General features: G+C 38.0%; 1 pseudogene; it reads right to left on the bottom strand.

Annotated features, from left to right (window-relative positions):
* Positions 1-4,951: 4,951 nt before the first annotated feature.
* On the bottom strand, positions 4,952-5,933 carry LOC119545367 (annotated as a pseudogene).
* Positions 5,934-22,405: the final 16,472 nt, after the last annotated feature.

Raw genomic sequence — 22,405 nt, 5'->3', positions numbered from 1 at the left:
TGTTTGTATAACTATGTGGTGTTTTCATCATTCTTGTTTTACAGAAGAGGAAATTATACACAGATATTTGAGAAATTTCCTAAAATCACTCAGCTTATGTAGAAAAAGCAAATTGATATTCTACACTCCTTAACCCAAGTTTATTGTTCTTTCCCCTATACCACAGCTCTGACCAACTATAGGAAAACATAACCCAACTGTTTTACAGATATTTGCCCTAAATTTCTCTCTAGAAAATATCATCCACACCTAGGACTCAATTTCTATCTCTATGTAAAGCCTTCCAAATCTACATCTTTTGCCCTGATTTCTCACCCAGATTTAACTGATTTGTGTCTTCACCTGGATATCTGATCACCAACCCACAGTCAACTGGTCAACCAACTTACACCCTTATCTGTGACATCACCATCCTTAAGTATCTCCTCTCATCCAATCAATGGTGTCATTAGAGGTCTTTAATTGGAACCAATTGAATCATCTTTGATGACTGCTTGTTTATGCTTGAGAGCTTCTCAAGCCCAATCCTACTTCCCTATATCTCCCATATGCATCCTATCTTCTTCATTCCACTGACCTGTTTTTAAGTACTCATTGTTTTTTTGTGGGTACTGTTACAATGGTCCTCTAACTCATCTCTCCCATTTTCAACCTATCCTCCATACTATCAAAAGACCAGCCTTTCTAACTTAAGGCTTTGACCTGATCATATCACAAGAGTGTGAGAAATCTTCACTGGATGTCCATTTTCTACAGAATAAAGCCCCAACACTGGTGCCTATCTTGCAAGACTTGACAATCTGGCCTCAACCAGTCATTCCACTTTTGTCTCTTCAATGAATGCTGGTCAATATTCTAAAAGGATCTCTCCCTTTCCTTGCCTTTGTGAATTTGCTTACAAAAATGTTTCACTCACTTCTCAGCCTATTAAAATCCTAAAAATCTTTTAAGTTCAACTTAAAGATCACTTATCTGAAAACTCTCCTGAAGCAATTAGTCACAATCACACTGTCCTCCCCTACCCCCACCCCCATCTGTCTCTCTTTCCTGAGAGACTGTAGCTTTTAGAGTTCCATCACAATGTTTAATACCCTGTTCTAGTTTCCTAATGCTGCCGGGATGCAAAACACCAGAAATGGATTGGCTTTATAATGGGGGTTTATTTGGTTACACAATTACAGTCTTAAGGCCATAAAGTGTCCAAGATAACACATCCACAATCAGTACCTTCACTGGAGGATGGCCAATGGTGTCTGGAAAACCTCTGTTACCTGGGAAGGCATTTGGCCAGCATCTGCTCCAAGTTCTGGTTTCAAAATGGCTTTCTCCCAGGATGTTCCTCTCTAGGCTTCAGCTCCTCAAAAATGTCACTCTTATTTGCTCTTGGGGCATTTGTCCTCTCTTAGCTTCTCCAAAGCAAATGTCTGCTTTCAAAGTCCATCTCCAAAATGTCTCTGTAAGCTGAAGCTCCACTCTCAGTTCCAGTGCATTCTTCAAAGTGTCCCTCTTGGCTGTAGCTCCTCTTCAAAATGTCACTCTCAGCTGCACTGAGTTCTTTCTATTTGCCAGATCATTTATATGGCTCCAGTGATTTAATTTAGACCTACCCTGAATGGGTGGGGTAATATCTCTGTGGAAACACCTACAGTTGGGTGGGTCACATCTCCATGGAAACACTCAAAGGATTCCAATCTAATCAGCACTAAAATGTCTGCCCCGCAAGATTGCATCAAAGAACATGGCTTTTCCTGGGGGACATAATACATTCAAACCAGCACATGCCCTTTTCTATAACCCTGGAATCAGTGAACAATATGTAGAAAACTTTTATAAAATAAATTTTGAATGTATGAGTGAATGAACACAAAGGTGTTCCCAAATAGAACTTGTACATTTTCCAGATCAAAGGAGCTAACTATCATATTTCTTCCTGACATTTGAGACGGTCAATCACTTGACTTAAGCTTAAATTCAAAAGAGGAAAGAAAAAGCCATCCTCTTAGCCCTTGCTCTTCAGCTAAAAGCCTTCTCTCCTTATCTTGTTTCTTTATTGCCTCTCATTGTTAGGGGGTGCACTTATATATCTGTGGAAATATGTAATCTGCATTACTCTCTTTGGTTAATGGTGCTTGATGTCCAGTAATAACATGTAATTGGAAATTTCAGATTGAACTTATATTTATTTATAAATTATATTTCCCTCCCAACTTCCTCCTAAGTATATTCATGAAACATGGCATGCTTCAGAATTACAAGCAATTGCTAAAGAATAGAAGATAATTCATTAAAATGAAAGTACCTTCAACTTATAAATTAATATATAACTATGGGAGAGTAAATGGCAGAGTATGTCAAAGATTTATAGACTTACTGAGAATATCAAAAATCAAGACCAAGATTCTTTTGCCAACTCGAATTCCTCCTTCTTCCTTTCAAATAAACATATCAGGAGAAGCTTAAAAAAATATGGCACTGAATAATAACACTAGATGTCACCACCCTGATGTATCTGTCTAATGTCTCTAATTGGACCAAGACATATTTGCCAGAAATCTTATAAGCCACAGCCTCATTTTTCTCCTTCAAACAAAGCACACAAATGAACACTCTTTGATAATAAAAAATATAGTAACAGTTGTTTTCTGTTTTTGAATTTTTGTCCTTATTTGATTGTCATATCAGCCTCAGGAGGTAAGTATTGATGTGCCCATCTGCCAAATGAAGTAACCAAAGTACAAAGAGGTCAACGCACACCTTTCCAAGTTCACACAGATAAGAAGAACAAGAGTAGGAGTTCAATTCTGAGTTCTTTGGTTGTAAAACCCATGATTTTTTACTCTACCACATTGCTATTTCTGTAGCACCAGTAACTAAACTGGTAAATATTGACTCGCAAAAGAGAAACATAAAAATATTTTCCAAGGATTTTTATTTCCTCAATAGGAGTGTATAGTACTTTAAAATAGAATAATATACTTTCTGATTCTAACTCAGATCAAGATTGCAATATATTTTGTTTTGCTAATGAGGGCTCAGTGGTAAGGATAAGGAACAGGATTTTCTAGTAATATCTATTCCCATTTGAGCATTACTTCTTACTTTGTTCACAAAACCTTTTCATTTTTCATAATATGCCCCTGTTGCTTCTTCAATACCGTGTTATTCTATGTTTTAAGGCCTTGATTATTTCTGGTATAGAATATCCCATTAACCTTGACTTCCAATCTCTCTTTTTCATTTTATCTAAAAAAATTGGTAAGTAATGCTAACCCCTTTCCTGCTGTTCAAAAGAGACTATTAATAGGCAACATAAGAATGAGATCTCAGTGGTGATCCTCTGTGTTGAAGTTGGCTCAGTCAGGCAGAGTGAACCAAATTACCAGTGACTCACAATCCTATCAAAATCCTTAAGAGGACTTCACCAAGTCAAAGTACTGTCATAGGCTTATAGATATTTGGAAGTCAGTTATGGAAAAGTACACACCAGGAAATAATAAATCCAAGACAAGACACCAGAAAATTTTTAGAAGAAGATAAACTTTATTCAGGAAAGTTCTACATATAATAGAAATTGTGAGGCTTAGACATCCTACCTCTCACTCATATGTCAGATTTGCCCTGTCCTCATGCAGGCAGTGAAGTCGAATCTTTGAATGAAGGTAAATGAGTGAACATGCTTAGTTGGACTCAGTAATTGTTTTAAACCCAATCACTGTGCTAGTTTTTACTCATGTATACTTTCCTTCCTCCTTCACATTTGAATGAGGGTCATTCTTCTTTCCTATTACCTCTATACTCTTACTCTTCTTTTAATCTTCCAGCAGCCATATCAGTAATCCATTGAGCCTGACCTACCTACCTGCCTTGATGAGGTTATCACCCTTTAGATGGACTAGTTCAAACTTTGGTATGATTTTTTTCACATGCCCTAAGGTTAAGCCCAGTATAGCTTCTGTATCTTTCTGCCAAGGGCAACCCTCAGCCTGGGCTACAGCCACAACCACAATTCCATTAACTCTGATGACAACTGCATAATAAAGAGCAAATAAGAGTTGCATAGCCACCTCACATTTATTCGACTGGTCCAGAGGGATACACAAACACTATAAAAGTTGTCCGGGGTATCTCTTACAATTTTTATATTGTGATTGGTATAAGATATACTCATATATTTCAATATTTTATACAATTTATTGGGTTTTGAGTATTGTAAATTCTATAATATAGAGATCAAAGTCTTTTCTTTTTAAAGGGCCAGTGAGTCTATTTATTCCCTTGGATTTAGGGAATTAGGCAGCTGGGGGAAAAAATAGAGCTTTTTATTTCTAGTTTCTATTCTAAACTACCAAAGGCTATTAGTAGTTTCCCTAGAAACCCTGTAACTCCTTTGGGTTTATGAAATATTGTCAGCAGTCTAAAATCAACAATATACACTAAACTCTCTGATTTTTTTTTCCCTGATTGGCCCTCTTCTACCACACTTCTATTCAAGAGTATATTTGTGTACACCGTTAACAATTATACATAGACATTCACATCATGCCCACAAATGTAAAACAGAGCCACACATTTATAGAATTTGTAGACTAATTCCACTAAATTTGGCTAAGCTGAAAGAGATTAATCATAAATTATTTCAAAACTCTGCTATAGCTATTATGTTTGTATATTGCATGTGTAAAAGGTTGAATACTCAGCAGTAGACTACCAATGTTTAAAGTTAATTTTATACTCCTTATAACACAAACAAAATAAAATGAAATGTCTCCTCATGAAACCTTCTTTTATAAAAGTTTCATATGTATTTATGTAAGATATCTTTATGTTATCCAAGAGTTTCAATGGTCAGTTAAGGAAGAGACTTAGGAAATCACACATCTCATTTAAAATGAGTGTCTCTCCCCATCACTCCATTCCTTTAATGTACATTGACCACTTTACATCCCTTTGATCAATGTTTATCAATATTGTTTGCTACGATGGTTAAGTAAGCACAAAGAGGATTTCTAAACAGCAGTTTTTTCACAGCTGTTTTTACCTCTTTATTCCTTAGACTGTAGATGATAGGATTCAACACGGGGGTCAAAACTATGTAGAGTAAAGCCATAAATTTATCCATTTCCTGTGAATCTACAGCCGAGTGCTTCAAGTACATGGAGAGAAGAGAGAGCTGTGACATAGACCAAAACCACTACAGTCAGGTGGGCTGTGAATGTTGAAAAGGCTTTGCTTCTTCCAACTGCTTAGCTGATTCTCAGGATGTTGGAGAGGATGAAGGCATAGGAGACACAGATGAGGAGCATTGGGATGGGAAGGAGAAGTATGTTAATCACCAGCATAAGAAACTCTACAATGGAGGTGTCTAAACAAACCAGTTTCAAGACAGCTAGAATTTCACAGGTGCAATGATTGATGATGTTATTATCACAAAGAGAAAGCTGTAGCACATACACTGATTCCACCAAGGCAACGAGGCAGACTGTCCCCCAGGAGCCAGCTGCCATCTGCAAATAGACCCTCCTGTTCATGATGATGCAGCATCTAAGGGGGTTGCAGATGGCCACATACCAGTCATAGGCCATCATGGACAGGAGCACACACTCCATGGAGCCCAGAGCAAGAGAGAAGTATGTCTGAGCAGCACATGCTGAGAATGAGATGCTGTTTTTCCTTGGAACAAAGTTGGCCAGCATTGGAATGAGAGCAGAACAGGTGTGGCAGATATCCACAAAGGAGAGGTTGCTGAGGAAGAAGTACATGGGTGCATGCAGGTAAGAATCCAGAAGGCTGATGGAGATCAGAATAATACTACCCAGCAAGGTGATCAAATACATTAGCAAGCACAGCACAAATATGATGATCTCAACTCTGGGATAGGGGGTAAATCCCAGGAAAATAAAATTTGAAATGGTTGTCCAATTTGTCTGGCCCATTTTATTCTTTCATGTTCATCTGTAACAGTGAATAGAAGTGTATATTGTATATGTTAATTAATTTAAACTCTACCAACTTTCAAATAACTTTTAGGGGCACTTCAACAGGGTCATTGTCCTGTCAATACCATAGAAACATCAGGTTAACTTGTCATTCATCGCTATAAGGCACCCAGTATATCTTGAGGTGAATTACACAATGTCTGCCCTCAACTAACTCACAATCAAACAGAGGACATAATCAAGTAAAAAGCAATTATAATATCATGATATAAGTATGTATGAGGCTGCTAGGCAAACATGGAGTAAGAATCCTAGCTCTGTGTTGGGGGAAGCTGCGCAATGATTGTTTCTGAGACTTAAGATGAAAGATCCACTGGACCAGTTTCAGGTTATGGAACAGGTGTGCTGGACAAATAGTTTTTGTAAAAGTTGCAATGAATGAGGATTTGCTTGCAATTCATAAAGCTGATAGCTATTTAACATGGCAGATGTATATGCTTCACACTAAGGACTATTAGGAGATAAGGCTAGGAACTAGGCAAAGTCAATTTCTGTCCTCAAGAAGGTATTTTTGAATATGGAAATATCTTGAGGCCACTGTTTCCTTATGAAGGAAATCATTTTCACCCTTCAGTATTTTATTATTTGAATGATATTAATAGCAACATATCTCACAATGGATCACATATTGAGAGGTGCTTAAATAACACTGTCCTACAAGATAGAGTTCAAACGAAGCTTCACATACAGATGCCTCATGTTCTCATCTTTGCCTACTTCTCCAGCTCCATCTCTCCACACTCCACCCCCAAATAAACTTTATGCTCCAAAATAGCAACTAACTTGTGGTTTCTCATACCTGCCATGCCATTTTACATTTCGACGTCTTTAATATACAGTTTGCTTATCCGGAATGCTTTTCCTACCCACTTCCAATCTTGTTTTTCTTGAATATTTTCATCTAATTGTCAAAACTCCACACCAAAATCTTAATTAGGGCTTCACTCTTTGTACATACATATATTATTCAAGTATTTCACACTGAACTATACATATATGTGCACAGTCCCATCTCTTCCACCACTGGACTGTGAGCATCTCAAGAGCTTGTTCTAGCAGTGATAGCAACATAACAATTTGCATTTAACACTTTTAGTAATAGGTTGCTTCCACACATGGTAAGGTTTTGGTACATGTTAAATTGAATAAAATATTACTACAGTTCTGTGTATCAGCATTAAAACCTTGTCATTCACATCTGCTGTCTCAAATGTGACTTTGAGAAGCTAGCTGAATTAAGAAACAAAGCTAATGGGCTCTTAGCCTTAAATATTTAATGCAGAGTCACAGAGGGTGAAGGTAATGGCCACTTGTGCTCTTAGAAGAGGTGAAAGTGCTTCTCAAATGAACACCTTCTATGGGGAATAAGAGCACTTTCCCCAGATTTTAAGATTTATACTCCAAATCTGACCAGGCTATTTATTGTTATACAATGTTAGGCAAATCACTCCACTTCTTTGAATCTTGGCTTTCTAATCTTTACCATGAAGATAATAATTCCTGTCTTATATAGATCTCAGAGATCTAGATTAATTTGCTTTAAAATTTCCCTCAACTACCCCACAATTCCATGGCCTCTCCAAGATTTCAGAGAATCACAGAGGACCTATGATTTCATGGTCTCCCTGCTTTTGGGGACTTAATTCCACATATTCTATTCCAGTACTGGTTCACATTGACTGAGATAAAATAAGCACCATGGGGGCATGGGAAGGGAGTTAAAAAAAAAAAAACAAAAAAAAAACCTAAGCACCTTCTTACCCCAGTGGAATTGCAATCCCTAGTCCATGAGTGAATATGAAGTGCTTTACTGACTATTGCCAGAGAGAGAGGAGTGTTAGACATTTCTGGTCTCCTAAGTCCATTCTTGTCAGCAAACACCACCATTTCCACTGAGGGCTTTTCTACTGGCCCTCTCACACACAGCTCTGTTTTCTTGCTTTGGCTCTGGCTTCTCCTTCACCCTCTCCTTTCTCTCCCATCTCTGCCAGTCTCCTGTTCTCCCTTTCAGAGAAAAAAACAGTAATGTCTTCTCCTTTGCTCACGCAGAGGTGTTACCACCCATTCCCTCACCCTTACCTTACCTCCTTGCCAAAGACTTAGCTCTCCTAAGAAAATTTATCTAGACGTTTTCCTCCCTCTAAAACGATGCTTGATTCCAAGATAAGTTGCTAACTAAATATTTTCCAGCACATTCTCTTCTTTCTTTTCTAGAATGTCAGAACCAAATGGACTCAGAGAACTTCAAATCCAAATCTCACATTTTAAAGTTGAGAGGTGCTTGAAGGTGTTTAATGACTAGCCTGAGGTAAAGAAGCAAATCTGCATTGTGAAGCCAAACATTCTATCCCAAGTTCAATACTTGTTTCTCCAAGTCAATATTTCTTCCCATCAACAAGGCCCATTAATAAGTTTTGTACACCTGAAAATACAGGAGGGGAGAATAACTTCTGCTCCCATTTACCTCAGCACATGTGATGAGTATCTTCTTTTTGGATTAACCTATATTTCAGTGAGTAAAGTTGATCTTCAGCTGTGAATCTGGTGCAGCACTCAAAAGAGAAAGAATCTGAATTTTGTAATTATGTTGACACTACATTAAAACTATGTCAAGATCAGTTGTGTGGAGGAATTTTTATTCAAAAGATTGCAATGGAAAGGGATCTGAACTGTCTTAGTTTGCAAAGGAATCAACCCAAATCTTGCCAGATTCATAGTCTCAATATACATAGCTCCCATTGATTAAAAATGAAAAAATAAGTTTCAAGAGAAATCACACCATGGCATATATTCTATCAAAATTGCCATCTATGTTCTGCTCCAAGAAACTTTCAAAGGGTTGTCCATAGAACTAAGACTACTGTTTAAGTCTCCTGTTGCTTTAGGGACTTTTCAACTCCCTTAACAATTTACTATTGCGATTCTGACACATAAAGAAATTAAGAAACTCTCCAGTTCTCCAGGGTATGATTCCACAAAGTTTTATTAACTAATTGGGAACAAAAAGAACAACAAAAACCTAGGCAAAAAGTTTAAAACATGTCAAATCATTTGGGCCAGTAGAAGGCTGATTCTTGAACAGAACCAGAGGAGACTGTTTTGCCATTCCACTCCTTCTGCAGATTGTCCTCCAATCACAGGGAAAATAGTACAATTAATTTGATGTGTCAGACATGCCTTTCTATACGGTCTCTCCAACTGTCTCAGTGATCTGAGTAACAAGTTATAAAATCCTTATTGAGCTTTTAAGTGACCTTGAAGTAAAGAGAAAGAGCATTGATCAATCAAATCATTTATTACTATCAAATGCCCCTTTAATAGTGCCTGAGACAGTATTTGTGATTTTTAAGAACACTTTAACATAGTAAATATAATCTTGACCCCAAGGAGTAGAGTAGTAGAATGATTACTGGACTTGCAATAAACAAGACCTGGATTGAGCCCTAGCTCTGCTACTGATCGGCCAAGTGATCTTATTCAGTTGGGGTTTAATAATTGTATTAATTACCCCAATTCATCATCCTTTCTTGGGTTTTTCCACTCTGACTCTGGCCCAAGGTATGTCACTTGCTTTCATCACTGGAGTGTTAGCAAACAGAACGCAAGCAGAGACTTGAAAGGTACTTGCACAATGAAGTGTCCTTTCTCTTGCATTTCTGGTATTGTCATGAGAAAATGCCCAGCCTAGTCAACTGGACCATGAAAGGCATCTGAAGCTGGACTAAGTCACCCAGGGCTCTAGCCAAGGCCATCCTAAGTCAGCCAGCATTCGATCCCCAAAATAGTGAGTGATTAACTGAGCCAACTTGCAGCTAATTTGAGATGCAAAGTTAACCCATTGGTGACCCTGTGGCTCCAGCCCAGTTCAGACTAGTGATAAATGTTAATCATTGCATGCCACTGAGGTTTTTTTTTAATAGTAAAGCATTTTTTTATTAGAGAAGTTTTGGATTTACAGAAAAAGTATTCATCAAATACAGGGTTCACACATATCACCCTACTATTAATACTTTGCATTAGTGGGGTAACTTCGTGACAATTGATGAAAGCATATTTTTATGATTGTACTAACAATTATTGTCCTTGGTTTAACTTAGGATTCACTGTTTGTGTTGCACAGTTCCATGGATTTTTTTTAATTTTTTTATTCTACTAACATATATACACCCTAAATTTTCCTTTTAACCACACTCAAATGCATAATTCAGTGCTTTTTACTATGTTCACAATGTATTGTTACCATCACCTTCAGCCATTACCAACACTTTTCAGTCATCCCAAACAGAGACTGTACATTTTAAGCCTTTACTTCCTGTTCCTTACCCTCATCCTGGCCTCTGGTAACCTACATTCTAGAGTGTCTCCATGAGTTTGCTTATTCCATTTACTTCATATCAGTGAGATTATACAATATTTGTCCTTAATAAAGCAATTCTGATGGACTTTTCTCTCTGGATCTTAAAGGATGCTAATCCCACATTTGAAATTATACTCAACTTCAACTTGGTTATTCAGATTAATAATCAGGTATTCAAATTATATACCATTCCTTGATCATAATACACTTTGAAGAGACACATATTTGGTGAAGGCTCACAATTGTTTAAAAAGCATTTCTAAAAATAATTTCCGGTAGTTATCACCACAATTCCAAAGACAACAAAGACTATTGACTCAGCATCTCAGGGAAGAGAATTGAAGCAGATGCGTGTTGAGTGTCACAACGGGGCCCCCAGCTGGAGTCGGAGGGTCTTCACTGCCTTCTTGTGGGAGTTCCTTGGTCTACTGAAAAGGGTTGGTCTTTTGGCTGCCAAAATGAAGAATGTTCTTTGGGAATATTTTCAGGTTCACTCAGCCTTGGCCTGGGAGAGGAAGAATTCTGGATCAGTTAGCTTTTGCTGCATAGAAAACTATTCCAGAATGTAGGAGCTTTGAATTAAAAATCACATATTTATTCAGAATTCTGCAGCCAAGCAATTTGAGCTGGGATCATCTGTGTGGTTCCTCTCTTGGTTTTCCCTGGCTCATTCATGTGGCCGCAGTCAGGGCTCTCATGTCTGGCACTTGGTGCTGGTGTCCACACCCCTTCTCACCCTCCAGCAGGTTAGTCCTGTCTCCTTATGTGGAGGTCTCAGGGCAGTGTTCCATTGCGGAGAAGATAGAAACTGCAGGCATCTTGATGCCCAGGCCTGGATCTCAACTAACATAACTTCTGCTGCATTGTGTTGGTCAAAGCAAGTTAGGAGGTCAGGGGATCCATCTCTGGATGGGGAAGATGCAAAGTCACATTGCTAAGGGATATGAATAGAGGGATGGGAGGAATTTTTGTGGCTATCTTTGCAAACAATATACCCCAAAATCATTGAATTATAAATCAACTACAATTACTTGTTTTGATTTCAATACATGATTTATTTCTTTGGGGAAATCATTCTTTGAGGTGAATACACTGGCTCAGAAGCTGAGCTGACCTCATTGATGACTAACTGCATTGTAGCCTGGTATCTTTTGCAAAACCCAAACCACTAGAGTGTTAAGGGCATCACATCACAAATGGATATTTGGAATGTGATGGAGGGAGGATATACTCTGGTACCTGGCCTCACTCATTGCCAGATACTTTGCATTGCTATACTTCTTTTATGATTCAAATCTTGCATGAGGAGTTCATCTATCTTTGATAGGACCATTACTAATCAAGCAGAAAAAAGTTTCAAAAGAATGAGTATTTCCAAACATTGAAAATGTTTTTCAGCCCTCAAAGATAGTCAAAAAGAAAATTTTATCTTTAAAAGATTTGCTTTGATTTTAAAAGAAGACCATCACTGGCAATTAAAAAATAAGTAAATAAATAAGTTTTTAAAGCTTCCTTGACCAGCACTAACACACACCATGCTAATACCGTGTATATTTTCATATTTATCACCCAATTCCCTGAAAGTTACTTTGACCATAAGATTCTAAACACACACTGTGGCAGCCCCTGGCCTGAAAAGAAAAGGCCCGTGGACTTTGGTGCACAGCAGTCTGTGAGACCTAGGCAGCTAATGTTTAACCTATCATCTTTGTAAGCTGGTAAAGAGAAAAGAGTAAATTAACCTTAAAATATAACTTTAAAATGTGAAAGGGGAAGTAAGCAGGAGATGAGAAACTCCTGATCTCACAAAAGAACAAGATGTAAATGTACCCCAGACCTCCCACTGTCAAATGTTAATCTTGTCTGCCTGCTTCTTGGCTCCCAAGTGTTGTCATTCCTGGTTGTCTACTAAACCCCAACATATAATTCTCCTCTGCTTCTTGAATCACCCCCATGTCACAGGACCCTGTTCCCACATCTATACTCTCCCACCGTTAGGAATGTCTTTGTCTTAAACCCTTATAACCCACTTGACCAGCTAGCTTAATTGCATGGTCAACTTCCCTGTGAGTGCAATGCCCACCCCATGTAAGAGAGTCATCGCGATCTCTTCGTGACTTCTCACCCTGTTGGTAAGCCCTGAATAAAAGTTCATGGATCAGAAAATGCCCGGTGTCTTTTTTGGCCTCTGCAACTGGCAAATTCCTCGTGGTCCATGACATACATACTGTATTTTCCCAAAGTTGCCAAACTTTGCAAACCAGCAACAACAACCAGTAAAAACTCTCTCTTCAAGTTGTCTGTGATCAAGGTCTAAATTGCAGGTGATGGTGGTGATGAAATTCTTATAATTTAAAGGGCAACAGACTTACAGTGCAAGCTACATTTACTGGAGTTTTTTTAGCATTTTAGTTCTATTCAAATAGGCTCATTCTTTTATTCATAAACTAAGGGTTTTCTTTATCCTCCCTTTCTTCCTTTTTTTCCTCTAATGCAATTTTATTGAGATATATTCACACACTGTACAAACCATCTGCAGTACACGATCAAACTCGGTGTTATCACATAACTGTGAATTCATCACCATGATCAATTTTAGAACATTTTCATAACTCCAGAAAAGAAATAAAAGGAAAAAAGAAAGTCCAAATCCTCCCATACCTCTTACTCTCCTTATTATTGACCCATAGTATTGATGCAGTATATTTGTTACTGCTGATGAAAGAATATTAAGATATTACTGTTAACTATAGTCCTTACTTTGCAATTGGTACATTTTCCCCATATATTCCTCTACTACTGACTCCTAGTAATAGTGGCATACATTTGTTGTAATTCATGAAAGAACTTTTTTATGTTTGTACAGTTAATCATAGCCATTGTTGTCCAGCACAAAATTCACTGTGTTTATACACTCCCATGTTTTAACCTCCAGTTTTCCTTTTGGTGGTATACATGACTCTAAACTTACCCTTTCTACCACATTCACACACAATTCAGTACTGTTAATTATTATTATAATAATATGCTACCATCACCTCTATCCATTTCCAGTGTTTATGTGTGACCTAGTTAAACATTCTGCACATAATAAGCAACTGCTCCAAATTCTTTAGCCTCATTCTATATTTTATATCTAGGGTTTTACATATTTTATTTAGTTCATATCAGTGAGATTATACAATATTTGTCCTTTTATGTCTGACTTACTTCACTTAACTTAATGTCCTCAAGGTTCATCCGTATTGTCATGTGCTTCAGGACTTCATTTCTTCTTACTACTGAGTAATATTCCATCATATGTATATAACATATTTTGCTTATTCATTCTTCTGTTGATAGACACTTGAGTTGTTTCCAATTTTTGGCAATTGTGAATAATGCCAACATGTACATCAGTGTGTAAATGTCTGTTTCCCATCCCTGCTTTCAGATCTTCTGGATATATACCTAGTGCAGGATTGCCTGGTACTAAGGGAATTCTACACTTAGCATCCTAAGGAAATGCCAAAACATCCTCCACAATGGCTGTACCATTTACATACCCATCAGCAGTGAGTAAGTGTTCTATTTCTCCTCATCCTCTCAAAAAGCAGTTTCCTGTTTCTTTAATAGCAGCTATTCTAGTAGGTGTGAGAAGATACATCATTGCCCTTTGGATTTGCATTGCCCTAACAGCTACTGAAGCTGGGCATCTTTTTTCATGTGCTTTCTAGCCATCTGTATTTCCTCTTTGAAAAAATGTCTATTCATATGTTTTGTCTATTTTTAAATTGTGTTTTTTGTCTTTTTATTGTTGAGTTGTAGGATTTCTTTTTATATTCTTGATATCAAACCCTAATCAAATATGTGGTTTCCAAATATTTTCTCCCATTGAGTCATTTGCCTTTTCACCCTTTTGGCAAAGTCCTTTGAAGCTCAAAAGTATTTGCTTTTGAGGAGCTCCAGTATATCTATTTTTTCCTTCATTGCTTATGCTTTGAGTGTAAGTAAAGTCTAAGAAACTACCACCTATCGTTAGAACTGGAAGATGTTTCCCTACATTTTCTTCTAGGGGTTTTATGGTACTGTTTCTTATATTTAGGTTGTTGATCAATTTTGAGTTAATTTTTGTGTAGGGTATGAGAAAAGGTCCTCTTCCATTCTTTTGGTTATAGATATCCAGTTCTCCCAATACCATTTATTAAAGAGATTGTTCTGCCCCATTTGAGCAGACTTCAGAGCCTTGTCAAAATTAAATTAACCATTGATCTGAGGATCTATTTCTGAACTCTCAATTTGATTCATTGATCAGTAGGTCTATCTTTATGCCACTACCATGCTGTTGTTTTTTTTTTTTTTTTTTTTTTTTTGAATCTTTGCATTGTTTTTATTTTTTTTATTTTTTATTTTTTTTATTTTTAAAATTCAGTTTTATTGAGATATATTCACATACCATACAATCATCCCACACTGTACAATCAGTTGTTCACAGTACCATCATATAGTTGTGCTTCATCACCACAATCAACTATCAATTGATTTTTTTTTTTCATACAAAACAAATTGTACTTTCGATTGTTTACAGTACCATTACATAGTTGTACATTCATCACCTAAATCAATCCCTGACACCTTCATTAGCACACACACAAAAATAACAAGAATAATAATTAGAGTGAAAAAGAGCAATTGTAAAAAAGAACACTGGGTACCTTTGTCTGTTTGTTTCCTTCCCCTGCTTTTCTACACATCCATCCATAAACTAGACAAAGTGGAGTTTGGTCCTTATGGCATTCCCAATCCCACTGTCACCCCTCATAAGCTACATTTTTATACAACTGTCTTCGAGATTCATGGGTTCTGGGTTGTAGTTTAATAGTTTCAGGTATCCACCACCAGCTACCCCAATTCTTTAGAACCTAAAAAAGGTTGTCTAAAGTGTGCGTAAGAGTGCCCACCAGAGTGATCTCTTGGCTCGTTTTGGAATCTCTCTGCCACTGAAGCTTATTTCATTTCCTTTCACATCCCCCTTTTGGTCAAGAAGATGTTCTCCATCCCACGATGCCGGGTCTACATTCCTCCCCGGGAGTCATATTCCACGTTGCCAGGGAGATTCACTTCCCTGGGTGTCTGATCCCACGTAGGGGGGAGGGCAGTGATTTCACCTTTCAAGTTGGCTTAGCCAGAGAGAGAGGGCCACATCTGAGCAACAAAGAGGCATTCAGGAGGAGACTCTTAGGCACAAATACAGGGAGGCCTAGCCTCTCCTTTGCAGCAACCGTCTTCCCAAGGGTAAAACTTATGGTAGAGGGCTCAACCCATCAAACCACCAGTCCCCTATGTCTGTGGTCATGTTAGCAACCATGGAGGTGGGGTAGGCGAATACCCCTGCATTCTCCACAGGCTCCTCAAGGGGGCACTACATCTTTTTTTTTTTTTTTTTTTTTTTTTGTTTTCCTTGTTTGTCTTTTTTCTTTTTTTTTTTTTTTAACTTTCCCTTCTTTTTTAAATCAACTGTATGAAAAAAAAAGTTAAAAAGAAAACAAACATACAATAAAAGAACATTTCAAAGAGACCATAACAAGGGAGTAAGAAAAAGACAACTAACCTAAGATAACTGCTTAACTTCCAACATGTTCCTACTTTACCCCAAGAAAGTTACATAATATAGCAACATTTCAGTGAACTTGTTCCTACTACATCCATCAGAAATTAACAGACCATAGTCATTTCTGGGCATCCCCAGAACGTTAAATAGATTATCTGTTCTTCTTGGATTATTGTTCCCCCTTCCTTAATTGCTCTCTACTGCTAATTCCCCTACATTCTACATTATAAACGATTTGTTTTACATTTTTCAAAGTTCACATTAGTGGTAGCATATAATATTTCTCTTTTTGTGCCTGGCTTATTTCGCTCAGCATTATGTCTTCAAGGTTCATCCATGTTGTCATATGTTTCACCAGATCGTTCCTTCTTACTGCCGTGTAGTATTCCATCGTGTGTATATACCACATTTTATTATCCACTCATCTGTTGAAGGACATTTGGGTTGTTTCCATCTCTTGGCAATTGTGAATAATGCTGCTATGAACATTGGCGTGCAGATATCTGTTCGTGTCACTGCTTTCCGATCTTCCGGGTATATACCGAGAAGTGCAATCGCTGGATCGAATGGTAGCTCTATATCTAGTTTTCTAAGGAACTGCCAGACTGACTTCCAGAGTGGCTGAACCATTATACAGTCCCACCAACAATGAATAAGAGTTCCAATTTCTCCACATCCCCTCCAGCATTTGTAGTTTCCTGTTTGTTTAATGGCAGCCATTCTAATCGGTGTTAGATGGTATCTCATTGTGGTCTTAATTTGCATCTCTCTAATAGCTAGTGAAGCTGAACATTTTTTCATGTGTTTCTTGGCCATTTGTATTTCCTCTTCAGAGAACTGTCTTTTCATATCTTTTGCCCATTTTATAATTGGGCTGTCTGTACTATTGTCATTGAGTTGTAGGATTTCTTTGTATATGCAAGATATCAGTCTTTTGTCAGATACATGGTTTCCAAAAATTTTTTCCCATTGAGTTGGCTGCCTCTTTACCTTTTTGAGAAATTCCTTTGAGGTGCAGAAACTTCTAAGCTTGAAGAGTTCCCATTTGTCTATTTTCTCTTTTGTTGCTTGTGCTTTGGGTGTAAAGTCTAGGAAGTGGCCTCCTAATACAAGGTCTTGAAGATGTTTTCCTACATTATCTTCTAGGAGTTTAATGGTACTTTCTTTTATATTGAGATCTTTGGTCCATTTTGAGTTAATTTTTGTGTAGGGGGTGAGGTAGGGGTCCTCTTTCATTCTTTTGGATATGGATATCCAACTCTCCCAGCCCCATTTGTTGAAAAGACCATTATGGCTCAGTTCGGTGACTTTGGGGGCCTTATCAAAGATCAGTCGGCCATAGATCTGAGGGTCTATCTCTGAATTCTCAATTCGATTCCATTGATCTATATGTCTATCTTTGTGCCAGTACCATGCTGTTTTGGCAACTGTGGCTTTATAATAAGCTTCAAAGTCAGGGAGTGTAAGTCCTCCCACTTCGTTTTTCTTTTTTAGAGTGTCTTTAGCAATTCGAGGCATCTTCCCTTTCCAAATAAATTTGATAACTAGCTTTTCCAAGTCTGCAAAGTAGGTTGTTGGAATTTTGATTGGGATTGCATTGAATCTGTAGATGAGTTTGGGTAGAATTGACATCTTAATGACATTTAGCCTTCCTATCCATGAACATGGAATATTTTTCCATCTTTTAAGGTCCCCTTCTATTTCTTTTAGTAGAGTTATGTAGTTTTCTTTGTATAAGTCTTTTACATCTTTGGTTAAGTTGATTCCTAGGTATTTGATTTTTTTAGTTGCTATTGAAAATGGTATCTTTTTCTTGAGTGTCTCTTCAGTTTGTTCATTTCTAGCATATAGAAACATTACTGACTTATGTGCATTAATCTTGTATCCCGCTACTTTGCTAAATTTGTTTATTAGCTCTAGTAGGTGTATCGTTGATTTCTCAGGGTTTTCTAGATATAAGATCATATCATCTGCAAACAATGACAGTTTTACTTCTTCTTTTCCAATTTGGATGCCTTTTATTTCTTTGTCTTGCCGGATTGCCCTGGCTAGCACTTCCAGCACAATGTTGAATAACAGTGGTGACAGCGGGCATCCTTGTCTTGTTCCTGATCTTAGAGGGAAGGCTTTCAGTCTCTCTCACCATTGAGTACTATGCTGGCTGTGGGTTTTTCATATATGCTCTTTATCATGTTGAGGAAGTTTCCTTCAATTCCTACCTTTTGAAGTGTTTTTATCAAAAAGGGATGTTGGATTTTGTCAAATGCTTTTTCAGTATCTATTGAGATGATCAATTGATTTTTCCCTTTCGAGTTTTTAATGTGTTGTAATACATTGATTGATTTTCTTATGTTGAACCATCCTTGCATGCCTGGAATGAACCCCACTTGGTCATGGTGTATGATTTTTTTAATGTGTCTTTGGATTCGATTTGCAAGTATTTTGTTGAGGATTTTTGCATCTATATTCATTAGGGAGATTGGCCGGTAGTTTTCCTTTTGTGTAGCATCTTTGCCTGGTTTTGTTATTAGATTGATGTTAGCTTCATAAAATGAGTTAGGTAGTGTTCCATTTTTTTCAATGTTTTGAAAGAGTTTGAGTAAGATTGGTGTCAGTTCTTTCTGGAAAGTTTGGTAGAATTCCCCTGTGAAGCCATCTGGCCCTGGGCATTTATTTGTGGGAAGATTTTTGATGACTGATTGGATCTCTTTGCTTGTGATGGGTTGGTTGAGGTCTTCTATTTCTTCTCTGGTCAGTCTAGGTTGTTCATATGTTTCCAGGAAATTGTCCATTTCTTCTACATTATCCAGTTTGTTGCCATACAGTTGTTCATAGTATCCTCTTATAATTTTTTTAATTTCTTCAGGATCTGCAGTTATGTCACCTTTTTCATTCATTATTTTGTTTATATGGGTCTTCTCTCTTTTTGATTTTGTCAGTCTAGCTAGGGGCTTGTCAATCTTGTTGATCTTCTCAAAGAACCAACTTTTGGTGATATTTATCCTCTCTATTCTTTTTTTGTTCTCTATGTCATTTATTTCTGCTTTAATCCTTGTTATTTCTTTTCTTGTACTTGGTTTAGGATTGGTTTGCTGTTCATTTTCTAGCTTCTTCAGTTGATCCATTAGTTCTTTGATTTTGGCTCTTTCTTCCGTTTTAATATATGCATTTAGTGCTATAAATTTCCCCCTTAGCACTGCTTTTGCTGCATCCCATAGGTTTTGGTATGTTGTGTTCTCATTTTCATTCGTCTCTATATATTTAGCAATTTCTCTTGCTATTTCTTCTTTAACCCACTGATTGTTTAGGAGTGTGTTGTTTAACCTCCAGGTATTTGTGAATTTTCTAAGTCTCTGATGGTTATTGACTTCTAATTGTATTCCATTGTGGTCAGAGAATGTGCTTTGAATAATTTCAATCTTTTTAAATTTATTGAGGCTTGTTTTATGTCCCAGCATATGATCTATTCTGGAGAAAGTTCCGTGAGCACTAGAAAAGTATGTGTATCCTGGTGATTTGGGATGTAATGTCCTGTAGATGTCTGTTAAATCTAATTCATTTATCAGATTGTTTAGGTTTTCAATTTCCTTATTGGTCTTCTGTCTGGTTGATCTATCTATAGGAGAGAGTGATGTGTTGAAGTCTCCCACAATTATTGTGGAAACATCAATTGCTTCCTTTAGTTTTGCCAGTGTTTCTCTCGTGTATTTTGTGGCACCTTGATTGGGTGCATAGACATTTACGATTGTTATTTCTTCTTGCTGAATTGCCCCTTTTATTAGTATGTAGTTGCCTTCTTTGTCTCTCAAAACATCCCTGCATTTGAAGTCTATTTTATCTGAGATTAATATTGCTACACCTGCTTTCTTTTGGCTGTAGCTTGCATGAAATATTTTTTTCCATCCTTTCACTTTCAGTTTCTTTGTGTCCCTGTGTCTAAGATGAGTCTCTTGTATGCAACATATTGATGGTTCATTTTTTTTGATCCATTCTGCGAATCTATATCTTTTAATTGGGGAGTTTAATCCATTTACATTCAACGTTAAAACCGTGAAGGCATTTCTTGAATCGGCCATCTTATCCTTTGGATTATGTTTGCCATATTTTTCCCTCTCTCTATTAATATCCTTTATTGTACCCATACCGAATCTCTTTAGTACTGAACCTTTCTCCAAGTCTCTCTGTCCTGTCTTTGTTTCTCTGTCTGTAGGGCTCCCTTTAGTATCTCCAGTAGGGCAGGTCTCTTGTTAGCAAATTCTCTCAGCATTTGTTTGTCTGTGAAAAATTTAAGCTCTCCCTCAAATTTGAAGGAGAGCTTTGCTGGTTAAAGTATTCTTGGTTGGAAATTTTTCTCAATTTTAAATATATCGTGCCACTGCCTTCTCGCCTCCATGGTGGCTACTGAGTAGTCACTACTTAGTCTTATGCTGTTTCCTTTGTATGTGGTGAATTGCTTTTCTCTTGCTGCTTTCAGAACTTGCTCCTTCTCTTCTATGTTTGACAGTGTGATCAGTATATGTCTCGGAGTGGGTTTTTTTGGATTTATTCTATTTGGAGTTCGCTGAGCATTTATGATTTGTGTATTTATGTTGTTTAGAAGATTTGGGAAGTTTTCCCCAACAATTTCTTTGAATACTCTTCCTAGACCTTTACCCTTTTCTTCCCCTTCTGGGACACCAATGAGTCTTATATTCGGACGTTTCATATTATCTATCATATCCCTGAGGTCCATTTCGAGTTTTTCAATTTTTTTCCCCATTCTTTCTTTTATGCTTTCATTTTCCATTCTGTCATCTTCCAGGTCACTGATTCGTTGTTCAACTTCCTCTAGTCTTGTACTATGAGTGTCCAGAATCTTTTTAATTTGGTCAACAGTTTCTTTAATTTCCATAAGATCATCCATTTTTTTATTTAGTCTTGCAATGTCTTCTTTATGCTCTTCTAGGGTCTTCTTGATTTCCTTCATATCCCGTACTATGGTCTCATTGTTCATCTTTAGTTCTTTGAGTAGCTGCTCTAGGTGCTGTGTCTCTTCTGGTCTTTTGATTTGGGTGCTTGGGCTTGGGTTATCCATATCGTCTGGTTTTTTCATATGCTTAATAATTTTCTGTTGTTTTTGGCCTCGTGGCATTTGCTGAACTTGATAGGGTTCTTTTAGGGTTTGTAGACCTATTGAAGTCCTTATCTCTAATTTATCAGATCTACAGCTTCGTGGAGTACACTTTCTCTAACTAACCAGCAGGTGGCGTCCACGAGCCACCTGTTATCCACAAGCCAGATCTCCCCTGCTTAGCCTTTTTGGTGAGTGGGGGAGTGACTCTTGTGGGGCCCAATTGGTGTACCAAGCTTGCGTGTGTAGTTGGTGTTGCCTGCCCTGTATGTGGGGCGTTTTTCTGGGCAGTCGGGGAGGGGGGGTGGCCCTAACAATCAAATCTCCCTGATGATCCTAGAGTTTTAAAGCTGCTGCAATAGTCTAATCCTTCAGTTCAGTCCTGCCACAGTTTGTCTCTGCCACTGACCCACAAGTCTTTGGTATTGGCGTATGGCTCCTGAGACTTGCGTGTGGGTCCCTCTTCCAGGCTGTGCACCCCGGGTCCTCTGTTGAGGGATGACTGTGCTATGTCACAGGTGAGTGCCGTCCCCCCAGGGGAGTTCTGGGCTGCTGGGCTGTGTAGGGAGGCTCCCAGTCTGCTCAAATGATGGCTGAATGGGGCTTTGTTAATTCACACTGCTCCACCTTCCCAGCTCTGGGACATTCAGCTGAGGTTGCAGGGAAGGCTAATGTCCACGCCCAGTTTTGTGGTGTGTGCCTGTTATTTGAAGCACTTCCGTCACACTGGGTTGTCTGGGGCAGCTCTGGGCTATGGGGCTGGCGATGGGCAGGAGTGTTTCCTGTCCACCAGGATGGTGGCTGTGAGCGGACACCCCCCTTTTCTTGGGAAGTTGTGTTGTTTAGTGAATTTTCTCAGCCACTGGATTATTGCCTTTTGTCTCAGAGCTCTCTTAGTTCTGCTCTTGACTTGACGTGCCCAAATTGCAATTCTTTGAAGCTTTCTGTATTGAGCTTCTTAGAGTAATTGTTTTAGAAAAAGCAAAAAGGATTTAAAAAAAAAAAAAAAAAAAAAGGGCCCTCCTCAGAGATCTAATGGGTTATTGAAATGCTAATAGACAAAGCAACCAGGGCCATTAAGGAAAGGTGCACAGGGCAGAGAGATCAGCTTTGCTTCGGGATTTGCATATGCGCCTCAAGGCCTGAGCTCCGCCCTTCCCCTTTCTGTGTTCACCAGAACTCCAAAAATCCTCTGCTTTTATTTTGGAGTTTTTCGTGTTGTTTTTTTTCTATGCCTGTCTCCTCTCTGCTGGGCTGGCTGCTCTCAGAGTCTCTGGTGTCTGGTCTCAGTCTATCTATGGTTGGAGTTTGAATCAGTAGAATGAGTTTTCGATAAGAGCAGCCACTGCAGT

Source organism: Choloepus didactylus, chromosome 10, assembly GCF_015220235.1.
Source record: "Choloepus didactylus isolate mChoDid1 chromosome 10, mChoDid1.pri, whole genome shotgun sequence".
Taxonomy (NCBI): domain Eukaryota; kingdom Metazoa; phylum Chordata; class Mammalia; order Pilosa; family Megalonychidae; genus Choloepus; species Choloepus didactylus.
This window is presented reverse-complemented; position numbering and strand designations above follow the sequence as displayed.